General features: G+C 36.7%; 1 long non-coding RNA gene across 1 annotated transcript; it reads right to left on the bottom strand.

The window, feature by feature from the left end:
* Nucleotides 1-2,468: 2,468 nt before the first annotated feature.
* On the bottom strand, nucleotides 2,469-16,055 carry LOC122452181. The gene is made up of 3 exons (XR_006272616.1): nucleotides 15,889-16,055; nucleotides 15,124-15,130; nucleotides 2,469-2,479 (listed from the first exon to the last, which is right to left on the bottom strand). It is a non-coding gene; the product is annotated as an uncharacterized LOC122452181 (long non-coding RNA).
* Between the last annotated feature and the right edge of the window lie 403 nt (nucleotides 16,056-16,458).

Genomic DNA, 16,458 nt, shown 5'->3' on the forward strand with positions numbered 1-16,458 from the left:
CCAGATGTTTAAGCTGGTTTTAGGAAAGGCAGAGGAACCAGAGATCAAATTGTCAACACCAGCTGGATCATTGAAAAAGCAAGAGTTACAGAAAAGCATCTATTTCTGCTTTATTGACTATCCCAAAGCCTTTGACTGTGTGGATCACAATAAACTGTGGAAAATTCTGAAAGAGATGGGAATGCCAGACAACCTGACCTGCCTTTTGTGAAACCTATATGCAGGTCAGGAAGCAACAGCTAGAACTGGACATGGAACAACTGACTGGTTCTAAATAGGAAAAGGAGTACGTCAAGGCTGTATATTGTCACCCTGCTTATTGAACTTATATGCAGAGTACATCATGAGAAATGCTGGGCTGGATGAAGCACAAGCTGGAATCAAGATTGCCAGGTGAAATATCAGTAACCTCAGATATGCAGACGACACCACCCTTATGGCAGAAAATGAAGAAGAACTAAAGAGCCTCTTGATGAAAGTGAAAGAGGAGAGTGAAAAAGTTGGCTTAAATCTTAACATTCAGAAAACTAAGGTCATGGCATCTGGTCTAACACTTCATGGGTAATAGATGAGAAGACAGTGGAAACAGTGTCAGACTTTATTTTTTGGGCTCCAAAATCACTGCAAATGGTGATTGCAGCCATGAAATTAAAAGATACTTACTCCTTGGAAGGAAAGTTATGACCAACGTAGACAGCCTGTTAAAAAGCAGAGACATAACTTTGCTGATAAAGTTCAATCTAGTCAAAGCTATGGTTTTTGCAGTAGTCATGCATGGATGTGACAGTTGGACTATAAAGAAAGCTGAGCGCCGAAGATTTGATGTTTTTGAACTGTGGTGTTGGAGAAGACTCTTGAGAGTCCCTTGGACTGCAAGGAGATCCAACCAGTCCATCCTAAAGGATATCAGTCCTGGTTGTTCATTTGAATGACTGATGTTGAAGCTGAAACTCCAATACTTTGGCCACCTGATGTGAAGAGCTGACTGATTTGAAAAGACACTGATGCTGGGAAAGATTGAGGGCAGGAGAAGGGGATGACAGAGGATGGTATGATTGGATGGCATGACCGACTCGATGGACATGGGTTTGTGTGAACTCTGGGAGTTGGTGATGGACAGGGAGACCTGGCGTGCTGTGGTTCATGGGGTTGCAAAGAGTCGGACATGACTGAGCAACTGAACTGAACTGAATAAAAGCAAAAGCTGGTTCTTTTAGAAGATAAACAAAATTGACAAACTTTGGCCAGACTCATCAAAAAAAAAAAAAAAAGAAAGAGAGAGGACCAAATAAATGGAATTAGAAATGAAAAAGGAGAGGTTACAACAGACAGTGCAGAAATATGAAGGATTATAAGAGACTATTATGAAAAACTATATGGCAATAAAATGGCTAACCTGGAAGAAACAAACAGATTCTTAGAAAAGTTCAATATTGCTAGACAGAACCAGGAAGAGATAGAAATTATGAGCAACCCAGTTACAAGCACTGAAATTGAAGCTGTGATAAAAAAATCTCCCAAAAAACAAAAGCCCAGGACCAAATGGCTTCACAGGAGAATTTCATCAAACATTTAGAGAAGAGCTAATGCCTATACTTCTAAAACTCTTTTAAAAAATTTCAGAGGAAAGAACACTTCCAAACTCATTCTATGAGACCACCATCACCCTGATCCCAAAACCAAAGACAACAAAAAAAGAAAACCATGAGCCAATATCAATTATGAACATAGATGCAAAAATCCTCAACAAAATTTTAGCAACAAGAATTCAGTAACACCTCAAAAATCTCATACACCATGATTAATTTGGTTTTATTCCAGGGATGCAAGGAGTCTTCAATATACACAAATCAATCAATGTGATACACCATACTAACAAATTGAAAGATAAAAACTGTATGACCATCTCAATAGATGCAGAAAAAGCCTTTGACAAAATTCAACACCCATTTATGATTAAAGCTCTTCAAAAAATGTGCATAGAAGGAACCTACTGCAACATGGTAAAGGCCATATATGATAAGCCTACAGCAAACATTATTCTCAACAGTGAAAAACTGAAAACATTCCCACTAAGATTAGGAAGAAAACAAAGGTGTCCACTTTCACCACTATTATTCAACATAGTTTGGGAAGTCCTAGGTGCAGCAATCAGAGAAGAAAAAGAAATAAATGGAATCCAGATTGGAAAAGAAGTAGTAAAGCTCTCACTGTTTGCAGATGACACTATACTATACAATACTATACATAGAAACCCTAAAGATAGTATCAGAAATTACTAGAGCTAATCAATGAGTTTAGCAAAGTTGCAGGATACAAAATCAATATACAGAAATCACTTGCATTTCTATACAATGAAAAATCAGAAACAGTAATTAAGGGACAAATCCAATTCACATTTGCAACAAAAAGAATTAAATATCTAGGAATAAACTTATCTAGGGAGACAAAAGAACTATACACAGAAAATTATAAAACACTAGTGAAAGAAATCAAAGGCGACATAAACAGATGGAGAGATAGTCTATGTTCCTGGGTAGGAAGAATCGATATTGTGAAAATGACTATACTGCCAAATGGAATCTACAGGTTCAATGTGATCCCTATCAAATAGCCAATGACATTTTTCATAGAGCTAGAACAAAAAATTTCACAATTCATATGGAAACACAAAAGACCCGGAATAGCCAAAGAAGTCTTGGGAAAGAAGAATGGAGCTGGAGGAAACAGTCTTCCTGACTTCAGATCATACTACAAACCTACAGTCATCAAGACTGTATGGTACTGGCAGAAAGACAGAAATATAGACCAATGGAATAAGATAGAAAGCCCAGAAATAAACCCATGCACCCATGAGTACCTTATTTTTGACAAAGGAGGCAAGAACATACAATGGGGCAAAGACAGCCTCTACAATAAATGGTGCTGGGAAAACTGGACAGCTACATGTAAAAGAATGAAATTAGAAAACTTCCTAACACCATACACAAAGATAAACTCAAAATGTTTATTATTTTTGACATAATATCAAAATAATAAATGTATTAGAGACCTAAATGTAAGATGAGAAACTATAAAACTCTGAGAGGCAAACATCGGCAGAACACTTGATGACACAAATCAAAACAAGATCCTCTATGACCCACCTCTTAAAGTAATATAAATAAGAACAAAAGTAAACAAGTGGGACCTGATTAATCTTAAAAAGCTTTAGCACAGCAAGGAAACACTAAGCAAGGTGAAAAGGCAACCCTCAGAATGGGAGAAAATAATAGCAAATGAAACAACTGACAAAGGATTAATTTCCAAAATATACAAGCAGCTCATACAATTCAATACCAGAAAAAGAAGCAACCCAAGCCAAAAGTGGGGGGAGAAAAAGGTCTAAACAGACATTTCTTCTAAGAAGACATACAGATGGCCAACAAACACATACAAGGTGCTCAACATCGCTCATTATTAGAGAAATGCAAATCAAAACCACAGTGAGATATCACCTCACACCAGTCAGAATGGCCATTACTAAAAAGTACAAACAATAAATGCTGAAGAGGGTGTGGAGAAAAGGGAATGCTCTTGCACTGTTGGTGGGAATGTAAATTGATACAGCCACTATGAAAGATGGTATGGAGATTCCTTAAAAAACTAGGAATAAATCTACCATATGACCCAGCAATCCCACTCCTAGGCATATACCCTAAGGAAACCAAAATTGAAAAAGAAACATGTATCCCATTGTTCATTGCAGCACTATTTACAATAGCTAGAACATGGAAGCAACCTAGATATCCACCAACAGATGAATGGGTAAATAAATAGTGGTACATATACACAATGGAATATTACTTAGCCATAAAAAGGAATGCCTTTGAGTCAGTTCTAATGAGGTGGATGAACATAGAACCTATTATACAGAGTGAAGTAAGTCAGAAAGAGAAATACTGTATTCTAATGCATATATATGGAATCTAGAAAAACATTACTGAAGAATTTACTTATGGGACAGCAATGGAGAAACAGACACAGGGAATAGACTTGTGGATATGGGGGAAAAGGAGGAGAGGGTGAGATGTGTGGAAAGAGTAACATGGAAACTTACATCACCACATGTAAAATAGACAGCCAATGGGAATTTGCTGTGTGGCTCAGGAAACTCAAACAGGGGCTCTGATCCACCTAGAGGGATGGGGTGGGGAGGGAGAAGGGAGGGAGGTTCAAAAGGGAGGGGATATATGTACACCTGTGGCTGATTCATGTAGAGGTTTGATAGTAAACAACAAAATTCTGTAAAGAAATTATCCTTCAATAAAAAATAAATAAATTTTTAAAAAATTAAATTTTTTTGAAAAAGTCAAAATACTAATAGATACCAGGAAACACTCACTATTCAAATATAAATGTTGGTTGGTAAAATAAAAATATTAAAAGTACAGAAAAATTATGCAAAATTTTATGACTATCAATATTTAAAATATAATAGAATATAATTTTTGTGTTTTTATATTTATCTTCTTGATTACATATTATTACATACAATAGATATAATAGTTACTGACAATTGCCATATAAACCATTTCACTAATGATTCTATATAGAAGACAAAGTATTGTCTATTTCAAATGTTTTGAAGGAAATACTTTTGTCTTGAAAATGAATGGCAGGGCAATTATCCAAAAAGTTGGTTCAAGTTTTTCCATAATCATCTTCAGAAAAACACAACTGAACTTTTTGGTCAACCCCAACGTGCATATTTTCAATTTTCTATCCTTCATTAAATATTGGCAGTTCAGTTCAGTCACTCAGTTGTGTCTGACTCTTTGTGACCCCATGAACTGCAGCATGCCAGGCCTCCCTGTCCATCACCAACTGCTGGAGTTCACCCAAACCCATGTCCATTGAGTCGGTGATGCCATCCAACCTTCTCATCCTCTGTCGTCCCCTTCTCCTGCCCTCAATCTTTCCCAGCATCAGGGTCTTTTCATATGAGTCAACTCCATATCAGGTGGCCAAAATTTATGAGTTTCAGCTTCAGCATCAGTCCTTCCAATGAACACCCAGGGCTGATTTCCTTTAGGATGGACTGGTTGGATCTCCTTGCAGTCCAAGGGACTCTCAACAGTCTTTTCCAACACTATATTTCAAAAGTATCAATTCTTCAGCACTCAGCTTTCTTTATAGTCTAACTCTCACATACATACATGACCACTGGAAAAACCACAGCCATGACTAGGCAGACCTTTGTTAGCAAAGTAATGTCTCTGCTTTTAACTATGCTGTCTAGGTTTGTCATAACTTTCCTTCCAAAGAGTAAGCATCTTTTAATTTCATCACTGCAATCATCATCTGCAGTGATTTTAGAGCCCCCAAAAATAAAGTCAGCCACTCTTCCCCATCTATTTGCCATGAAGTGATGGAACTGGATGCCACGATCTTAGTTTTCTGAATATTGAGCTTTAAGTCAACTTTTTCACTCTCCTCTTTCACTTTCATCAAGAGGCTCTTTTGTTCTCCTTCACTTTCTGCCATAAGGGTTGTGTCATCTGCATATCTGAGGTTATTGATATTTCTCCCAGTAATCTTGATTCCAACTTGTGCTTCTTCCAGCCCAGTGTTTCTCATGATGTACACTGCATATAAGTTAAATAAGCAGGGTGACAATACGCAGCTTTGACATACTCCTTTTCCTATTTGGAACCAGTCGGTTGTTCCATGTCCAGTTCTAACTGTTGCTTCCTGACCTGCATACAGGTTTCTCAAGAGGAAGGTAATGCTAGTATTAGCTTGTATTAAAGAAATAAAGTTGGAAATAAGACTGTTGTTTCCTTAGCACACTTAAACAGGCAATATACTACATACTATACATAAATTTTAATAAACATGAGGTCTTTTTTTCTTACAAATTACATAATTTATAATATTCATGGAAAACACAAATTAGTATACTCACTGATTCAAAACAAATTAGTAAGTAATAATAATAATAAAAAAATCTTCTGTTAAATACTTCCCATGTAGGCTAAATTAATAATTCCTATTGACTTTTCTTCTGCAATATATACAAAATTTAAACATTTCTAACCATATTTGGACTAGAATACTGCAATAGTTTTTTTTTCTTTTCTTTCTTTCTTTTTTTTTTTTTTTTACTGATCTATCTGCTACACATTTTAATTCCTCAAAGTCAGTTCTACCCTAATCTTGAATCTTTCTTCTTAAAACTTAAATCATATTATACCCAACATGGTTTGAAATCCTCCACTAGTTTTCCATACCCTTAGAATAAAATCCAGCTGCCCTGGAAGAGCATGAAAGACCTCTTTGGGTCTCTGCCCCTATATCTGATCTTATTTCCACCCTTCTCTTCTTTCCTTAATCTGTCTCCAGAAGCACAGTGTTTCTTTCAACTCCTTGCAAAGGATAAACTCACTCTTGCTGTTTCTTCTTTCTATTCTCCCAGACTTCTTTCTTTTTTTCGGATTCTGTTTAAGTGTTACTCTTTCAGAGAAGGCTTTCTGGCCCACTCTATCAAGATTAGTGTCCCTACATTTAACACCATGTAGTATTTCTCTCTAGAACCATTATCACCATCTGCATTTATATTATAGGATGTTTCCACCTCTGGTGAGTTGACATAATAAAAAAATAAGCTTTAGGAAGTCACACATTTGTGCATGCTAATTCAATTCAATCATGTCTGACTCTGCTAAAAGGTATTTACTGTTCATAAAGAAGGGTTCATAAAGAAAGAAATATGTTTATTGAATGCTTGTTAGATAAATTAATGAGTGTAATACAACCTGCTAACAACTTATATTTTCAGAAGAATTAAAAAAAATTTATATTGAACAAATGATGACAAAGGTCTGCATAGTCAAAGCCATGGTTTTTCCAATAGTTATGTATAAATGTGAGAATAAAGAAGGCTGAATGCTGAAGAATTGATGCTTTCAAACTATGAAAGTGAAAGTTAGTCACTAGGCCGTGTCCTACTCTTTGTGACCCCCATGGACTCAGGCCACCAGGCTCCTCTGTCCAGGGAATTCTCCAGGCAAGAATCCTGGAGTGGGCTGCCATATCCTTCTCAAGAGGATCTTTCTGACCCAGGGGTCAAACCCGGGTCTCCTGCATTGCAGGCAGACTCTTTACCAACTGATCCACCAGGCAAGCCTTTTTAAACTATGGTGCTAGAGAAAACTCTTGAGAGTCCCTTGGACAGCAAGGAGATCAAATCAGTCAATTCTAAAAGAAATCAACCCTGAATATTCATTAGATGGACTGATGCTGAAGCTGAAGCTCCAAAGCATTGGCCACCTGATGTAAAGAGCTGACTCAATGGAAAAGACCCAGATGCTAGGGAAGATTGAGGGCAAGAAGAGAAGGGGGCGACAGAGGATGAGATGGTTGGATGGCATCACTGACTCAATGGACATGAGTTCTCAGGAAACTCTGGGAGATAGTGAAGGACAGGGAAGCCTAGTATGCTGCAGTTCATGGGGTCACAAAGAGTGGGACATGACTTAGCAACTGAACAATAACAAATAAATAATTACCTTTGTGTTTGCATGAACTCAGCCAACGTGTCTGGAAGAAAATGAATGTCATCATATTGACTCTTCTTAAAGGCTAATAGCAACAAAGAAATACTTTTAAATTATCTGAAATTTTTAATCCAATTGTGTTCATAATATATTTAATAACAGCAGTTTCTGACATTTTGTTGGTTTTGTTGCTTAAGCAAATTCCAGGTTTTGGGGAGTTTGTGAAATTTTCAAAGTGGTGATCTATGTTTGCTTGGAATTTTTTTTGCTCAATCCAATTTTATTTAAATAAAATAGAAAATTGAAGTTATGTTAAATATTCTGAGAGTTTATCTATCTTTAGCAGAAAATTCCCCACTAGAGTAGGAAAAAGTTTAAAATATATCTGCCTGAAAAACAATATAGCATATAGCAATTTCCACTTATGAATAAAATATATTTATAAGTGCTATTTTATAGTGTTTTTTTCCATAGAAATGTGTTACTGCCTTTCTCTTTTGAAGGGAGTTTTGGGCATGTAGAATACAATGAGACCTGAAAGAGCTTGGATTAATTGCACCTGCGGTGGTATTTAGATACTTTGTCAATAGGGTAAGGCAATAGATTGGCCATGTCTGAACAAACCCTGCTCTGTGCTTTGTGGATAACTTGCACCTCAATGGCACAGCTACATTTTCTTGACCTTAACTTCCCAGCCCTTGAATTGTACTCAGCTTGGCTCAAATTCACCATGCCATTCTTTGAGATTCAAGATGACAGAGAACAACCTTTTTATGTTTTCAGGGAGTAAAGATGAATGTAATGATCACAATGAAAGCAACATAGCTACTATCACAGTCATTGTAATTATAACAGACACTCCATTTTAATTCTGAATTTTCTATTTCAGCATGCCAGGAGCTTATAAATGTGCTATATTATATGTAAAAAAAAATTAAAAGGAGCTTAATTTCAGCTCTGGAGTAAAATCTTTACAAAGGATCATCTGATAGCTTGTATATAATTTTAAACATTCTATAATATGTGAGGATTAGAACAGTAAATTTTCAAGGTTTTATTCTGACAATGTATATTTTTATACAGTTTGATGTTTTTTCAAACTACATGCTTCGAAGATTTCTGTGCTATGCAAGTGTCTGCTCAATTCCATGCTTAAAAAATAAGCACGATAAAAAGATATCATGCTCTTCTAAGTATATTTTTATTTCATTAATGGCTTCTTAGTTCATGAATATTTCTCATTTCCTAATGCACATTTTTTTGCAGAACAGTTATATTGAAATCTTCTTTGTCAAAATACATTAAACTGTATTAAAATATTAAAAACTGCTTTATTGAAGTCCTTTTATCCTAAAACTTTTAAGTTTTTAAAAACTCTATCAGGATAAAATTGGTAAAGGAGCAGGTACAAATATAAAGAAAATATTTTATTCCTTAGAGTAACTTAGAGAAACATTCTGTTTTTATATCGGTTTGAAAGACATTTGCAGAGACATTAAATTTTATCTATAACATAAGCCAGAGTGTAAGGTGTTCTGTTGTGTGGTTTAAAGGACAGACTGAAGGAAGTTGTCAATCTTCAAATTCTTACACTATGACTTTCTATGTGTGAGGCTTTCAATATATTTCTTAATTTTCCCATGCCTCACTTTCTCATATTCTTTATCAAGAAAGAAAGAAAAAAAAAAAAAGGAAGAAAAGAGGAAGGAAGGAAAAATGTAGAAGAAAATATGTGAGTTTGTCTAGGAGATATAATGCTTTGAGACAAAATGGATCATGCTTAGAACTGCGCCTTGTACAAACTATGCACTCACTACATAAATGTATGCTACCATGACTACCACTGTAAGGCAGAGATGGCCCTCACATTTTACAAATAAATTTATGATCATAGAAATTATAACTTGTTAAAAGTCAAAATAGTTAATCCTTGTGGTCTATTTATGCAAAGTCAATTTTTATGGGAGGAAAATGTTCTGCATTTAGCGAGAAACAGAGATTGGCAATTCATTTCCATGATTTACTATAATAGTGATTTGCTGTATTGTTGATCTCTTATAAAGATTTTCATTTTAAATACCATCAGAAGACATAATGATTATCATTATATGCAATCACTGTTGAGCACAGGGAAAGAAGTTGAGATGACTTTACAAAAGTAGCATCAGGTTTGTGTAGAACTACAAACTGATTATAATTGGGTTTTAAATCAAATATATGTCTTTTTATGTTGTGCATCTGCCACATTCTAATGAATGACTTTGGGAAAGATATTAATTTCTCTCAATCTTGATTCCTTCAATTGAAAAATGAGAATAACAGAAACATCTTCATGGTTTATTAAGTAATCCAGTTGTCTTTCCCTGAAATACTTTCATAATTGGATATCAAAACATGCATGGGAATATTTATTACATTATTTATAATAGAAATTGTCATTGAATGTATAAATATATCTTCTTTGATAGAGGGATGCATATAAATTATTTTGTTATTAAAAAATCTAGCAAGTTAGAAGAAATAGTTTCTCTCTTCAAAGTAAAAACAAACTGATACTAGAATAAAGTTGACTTAATTATCTTTTAATGTAAGAGACCAAAAATAATACTAATACTCATTGTCTTTACTCATGGCAGCATTGTTTACATTGGCTCAACAGTAGAAACAATTCGAATATCCTTCAGTGAATGAATGGATAAGCAGAAGAGGGTAGATCGATAAATTTCCATATTATTCTGCCATAAATGAAAATAGAGTAAAATGGTGCATCTGCTGTGGAAAAAGTATGGCAGTTCACCAAAATTTAAACATAAATTAGTGAAAGATCCATCAATTCCACTTCAGAGCATATACCCAAATATTTGAAATCAGTGAGTGCAACAAATATTTGTACACCTTTATTCAGCATTACTCAGACTGGGCAAAAGGTGGAAGCCACCCAAGTGCCAATGGATAGATGAACTGATAAAATGAGATATATGTACAAGGGTATATTATTCAGTCTAGAAACTAAGGAAATTAAGGCACTTGCAATGATATACATGAGCCGTAAAGGCATTATGCTGATGAAATAACTTGGTTCCAAAAGGATGAATATTATGTTTCCACTTCAATGAGGTATCCAGTGAAGTGAACTTCAGAGACAGAAGGTAGAACATGGTTGACAAGTGTTGAAGAGAATTAGTATTTATTGGATGCAGTTTCACTTAGAAAAAAGAAAAAGTATGAGAGATGGATGGTGAGGATATTTCTACAACAATATGATTAATGTCATATAATTATATACTTTAAATGGTAAAGGTTATGTTCAGTAGATTTAATCACCATAGAGAATGTGAATGAAGTACTGATACATATTACAATGTGCGTGAACACTGAAAAATCCTAAGTGAAAGAAGCCATAAAAAAAATCTACCCAGACCATATTCCTCTTTTGTGCTTTAAATCCATTACTGTTGTGAAGACGCAGGAAAGTCTCCAGGACACTTCCAGAAAAAAAAAAAGAAAAAAAAAAAACCAAAAAACTGAATCAGAATGGAAAAAGACATTTGGACATGTGGTGAAAGTGGAAGGTGGACCACTGGATTAGAAGGCGAAAGCCATATGTGGGTATTCCCTGGGACAGTGTCCTTCCTAAAACACACAATGGGAATTTCATTTAAATTGGCATATGTGGTAAATCAAAGATAACTGGGGAATCTGAACTTACAGATAAAGAGTAAATTTGCTATATGTTTGAAAATACTATAAAATAAATCACGTTACAAAACAAATATATAAAGACCATACCAGAATAGTAGATAAGACTTCACATTTGGAGGAGGAGCCAAGATGGTGGAGGAATAGGACGGTGAGACCACTTTCTCCCCTACAAATTCATTGAAAGAACAATTGAACGCTGAGCAAATTTCACAAAACAACTTCTGATCGCTAGCAGAGGACATCAGGAGCCCAGAAAAGCAGCCCATTGTCTTCAAAAGGAGGTAGGACAAAATATAAAAGATAAAAAGAGAGACAAAAGAGCTAGGGACGGAGATCTGTCCCGGGAAGGGAGTCTATTTTAATAGAGGAAGTTTCCAAACACCAGGAAACCCTCGCACTGGCGGGCCTGGGGGAAGTTTTCCAATCTCAGAAGGCAACTTAACTGGGAGGAAAAATTAAATAAAACCCACAGATTACATGCCTAAAAGCAACTCCCAGCAGAAAAGTGCCCCAGACGCCCGCATCCGCCACCAGCAAGTGGGGACAGAAAGGAGAAGCGTGGGCAGCATTGCTTAGGGTAAGGACCTGCCCGAAGGCCCTGAGAGCAGTCGGAGGGAGTTTTTTTAAACTGTGTGATAGCAAGAAAGAGAGAGAAAAGTAACCGACCGGAATACGCTGCCAGCCGTTCGCAAAACAAAGGGACTGAGAAACTCCAGAGAAGAGCTAGCCTGCGGTGGACCGGCCCATCCCCGCTGGAGGTAGGAGGCAGGGGGGAGGGGAAAGGGGCAAACTTGGCCCCAGAGACTGCACCCTACCAAACTGCAAACAGGCTCCCAGTTTCTATATAAAGACTTCCTGAGATTCTGGATGGTTGACATCCTCTGGGAGGGTCGTGGCTAAACACAGGGCGCACGCAAGTGACCCGCACAAGCGGAAACTGAGGCTGGGGCCGCGAAGGGGAGAGGGCGTGCAGCACCAGGGAGAGTGCGCCCGTCAAGCTCCTGGCTGCATGAGCTGCTCGGACCAGGGAAGGCACAAAACGCAGGTGCAGCCGACCGCACTTTGTGGGATGCCCGAAGACAGTAACTGCATGCAGTGCAGGGCACGCTCCATATAGAGCAGCCGGGAGCCTGAGCAGTGTAGACGGGGAAAGCACAGACACCCGTGAGTGGGGGCAAACCCAATGTGGCCGGAACACGGTGAGTGCTCCCCACACACAGTGATATCTGTCTGCAGCGCCCCGCCCTCCCCGTAGCAGGACTGAACTAGCGAACCTAAATAAGAGATCACCTCTGCCCGCCCGTGTCAGGGCGGAAATTAGGCACTGAAGAGACGGCAAACAGAAGCCAAATCAACAAAGGGAACCGCTTCAGAAAGGACGGGTGCAACAGATTAAAATCCCTATAGGTAACACCGACTACACCGGAAGGGGCCTGTAGATATCGAAAAGTGTAAGCTGGAACGAGGAGCTATCTGAAACTGCACTGAACCCACACTGACCACAAGAGCTCCAGAGAAATTCCGAGATATATTTTTACTTTTTTTTTTTTTAATTAAAAAGAAAAATTCTTTTTCTTTTTTCTTTTGTCTTTTATTTTCTTTTAAAATTCCTTATTACACCCCCATTACTCCTTAACTTTCATTTTCATATATTTTTACAATTTTTTTTTTAATTAGGGAAAAATTTTTTTTTTCTTTTTCTTGTTTTTCTCTTTTATTTCCTTTTAAAGTCCTCTATTATTCCCCTATTATTCCTTAATTTTCATTTTCATTTCACTATAACCTTGCCAAAAAAAAAAAAAAAGAGAGAGAGAGAAGCCCTATTTTTAAACCAAACTTCATATATATTTCTAAATTTTGTTTTTGTTTTTATTTTTAAATATTGTATTTTAAAGAGTCTAACCTCTATGCTAGATTTTTAATCTTTGTTTTTCAGTATCTGATATAAATTTTGGACATTTAAGAATCCAATATTCAGTTCCCATTTTTATTCAGGAGTGTGTTGATTACTCTCTCTCACTTTGAACTCTCCGTTTTCTACCTCAGAACACCTCTATTTCCTCCTTTCCCCTTCTCTTCCCAATCCACTTCTGTGAATTTTTGTGGGTGTCTGGGCTATGGAGAACACTTTGGGAACAGATAACTGCATAGATCTGTCTCTCTCCTCTTGAGTCCCCCTTTTTCTCCTCCTGCTCATCTCTATCTCCCTCCTCCCTCTCCTCTTTTTCATGTAACTCTATGAACATCTCTGGTTGTCCCTCACAGTGGAGAATCTTTTCACCATTAACCTAGAAGTTTTATTATCAGTGCTGTATAGTTGAAGAAGTCTTGAGACTACTGGAAAAATAAAACTGAAATCCAGAGGCAGGAGACTTAAGCCCAAATCCTGAGAACACCAGAAAAATCCTGACTAAACGGAACATTAAGTAATAAGAGACCATCCAAAAGCCTCCATATCTACACTGAAACCAACCACCACCCAAGAGCCAATAAGCTCCAGAACAAGACATACCACACAAATTCTTTAGCAACGCAGGAACACAGACCTGAGTGTCAACATACAGGTTGCCCAAAGTCACACCTAACACATAGACCCATCTGAAAACTCATAACTGGACACTCCATTGCACTCCAGAGAGAAGAAATCCAGTTCCATGCACCAGAACACTGACTCAAGCTTCCCTAACCGGGAAACCTTGACAAACCAATCGTCCAACCCCACCCACTGGGAGAAACCTCAACAATAAAAAGGAACCACAGACCTCCAGAATACAGAAAGCCCACTCCAGACACAGCAATCTAAACAAGATGAAAAGGCAGAGAAATACCCAATAGGTAAAGGAACATGAAAAATGCCCACCAAGTCAAGCAAAAGAGGAGGAGATAGTGAATCTACCTGAAAAAGAATTTAGAATAATGATAATAAAAATGATCCAAAATCTTGAAAACAAAATGGAGTTAAAGATAAATAGCCTGGAGACAAAGATTGAGAAGATGCAAGAAATGTTTAAGAAGGACCTAGAAGAAATAAAAAAGAGTCAATTAAAAGTGAATAATGCAATAAATGAGATCAAAAACACTCTGGAGGGAACCAAGAGTAGAATAAAGGAGACAGAAGATAGGATAAGTGAGGTAGAAGATAAAATGGTGGAAATAAATGAAGCAGAGAGGAAAAAAGAAAAAAGAATCAAAAGAAATGAGGACAACCTTAGGGACCTCTGGGACAATGTGAAACACCCCAACATTAGAATCATAGGAGTCCCAGAAGAAGAAGACAAAAAGAAAGGCCATGAGAAGATACTCGAGGAGATAATAGCTGAAAATTTCCCTAAAATGGGGAAGGAAATAGCCACCCAAGTCCAAGAAACCCAGAGAGTCCCAAATAGGATAAACCCAAGGCAAAACACCCCAAGACACATATTAATCAGATTAACAAAGATCAAACACAAAGAACAAATATTAAAAGCAGCAAGGGAGAAACAACAAATAACACACAAAGGGGTTCCCATAAGGATAACAGCTGATCTATCAATAGAAACCCTCCAGGCCAGAAGGGAATGGCAGGACATACTGAAAGTGATGAAAGAGAATAACCTACAACCTAGATTACTGTACCCAGCAAGGATCTCATTCAGATATGAAGGAGAACTCAAAAGCTTTACAGACAAGCAAAAACTGAGAGAATTCAGCACCACCAAACCAGCTCTTCAACAAATGCTAAAGGATCTTCTCTAGACAGGAAACACAGAGAGGTTGTATAAATGTGAACCCAAAACAACAAAGTAAATGGCAACGGGACCATACCTATCAATAATTACCTTAAATGTAAATGGGTTGAATGCCCCTACCAAAAGACAAAGACTGGCTGAATGGATACAAAAACAATACCCCTATATATGCTGTCTACAAGAGACCCACCTCAAAACAAGGGATACATACAGACTAAAAGTGAAGGGCTGGAAAAAAATATTTCACGCAAACAGAGACCAAAAGAAAGCAGGAGTCTCAATACTCATATCAGATAAAATAGACTTTCAAATAAAGGCTGTGAAAAGAGACAAAGAAGGACACTACATAATGATCAAAGGATCAGTCCAAGAAGAAGATATAATAATTATAAATATATATGCACCCAACATAGGAGCACTGCAATATGTAAGGCAAATGCTAATGAGTATGAAAGAGGAAATTAATAGTAACACAATAATAGTGAGAGACTTTAATACCCCACTCACAACTATGGATAGATCAACTAAACAGAAAATTAACAAGGAAACACAAACTTTAAATGACACAATGGACCAGCTAGACCTAATTGACATCTAGGACATTTCACCCCAAAACAATCAACTTCACCTTTTTCTCAAGTGCACACGGAACCTTCTCCAGAATAAATCACATCCTGGGCCATAAATCTAGTCTTGGCAAATTAAAAAAAAATTGAAATCATTCCAGTCATCTTTTCTGACCACAGTGCAGTAAAATTAGATCTCAATTACAGGAAAAAAACTATTAAAAATTCAAACATATGGAGGCTAAATAACACGCTTCTGAATAACCAACAAATCATAGAAGAAATAAAAAAAGAAGTGAAAATATGCATAGAAATGAATGAAAATGAAAACACAACAACACAAACCTATGGGACACTGTAAAAGCAGTGTTAAGGGGAAGGTTAATAGCATTACAGGCCTACCTCAGGAAAGAAGAAAAAAGTCAAATAAATAACCTAACTCTACACCTAAAACAACTAGAGAAGGAAGAAATGAAAAACCCTACGGTTAGTAGAAAGAAAGAAATCTTAAAAATTAGGGCAGAAATAAATGCAAAAGAAACTAAAGAGACCATAGCAAAAATCAACAAAGCTAAAAGCTGTTTTTTTTTAAAAATAAACAAAATTGGCAAACCATTAGCAAGACTCATTAAGAATCAAAGAGAGAAGAACCAAATTAACAAAATTAGAAACGAAAATGGAGAGATCACAACAGACAACACTGAAAGACAAAGGATCATAAGAGACTACTACCAGCAGCTCTATGCCAATAAAATGGACAACTTGGAAGAAATGGACAAGTTCTTAGAAAAGTATAATTTTCCAAAACTGAACCAGGAAGAAATAGAAGATCTTAACAGAGCCATCACAAGCAAGGAAATCAAAACTGTAATCAGAAATCTGCCAACAAACAAAAGCCCAGGACCAGATGGCTTCACAGCTGAA

Source organism: Cervus canadensis, chromosome 13 (assembly GCF_019320065.1).
Source record: "Cervus canadensis isolate Bull #8, Minnesota chromosome 13, ASM1932006v1, whole genome shotgun sequence".
NCBI classification, from domain to species: Eukaryota; Metazoa; Chordata; class Mammalia; order Artiodactyla; family Cervidae; genus Cervus; species Cervus canadensis.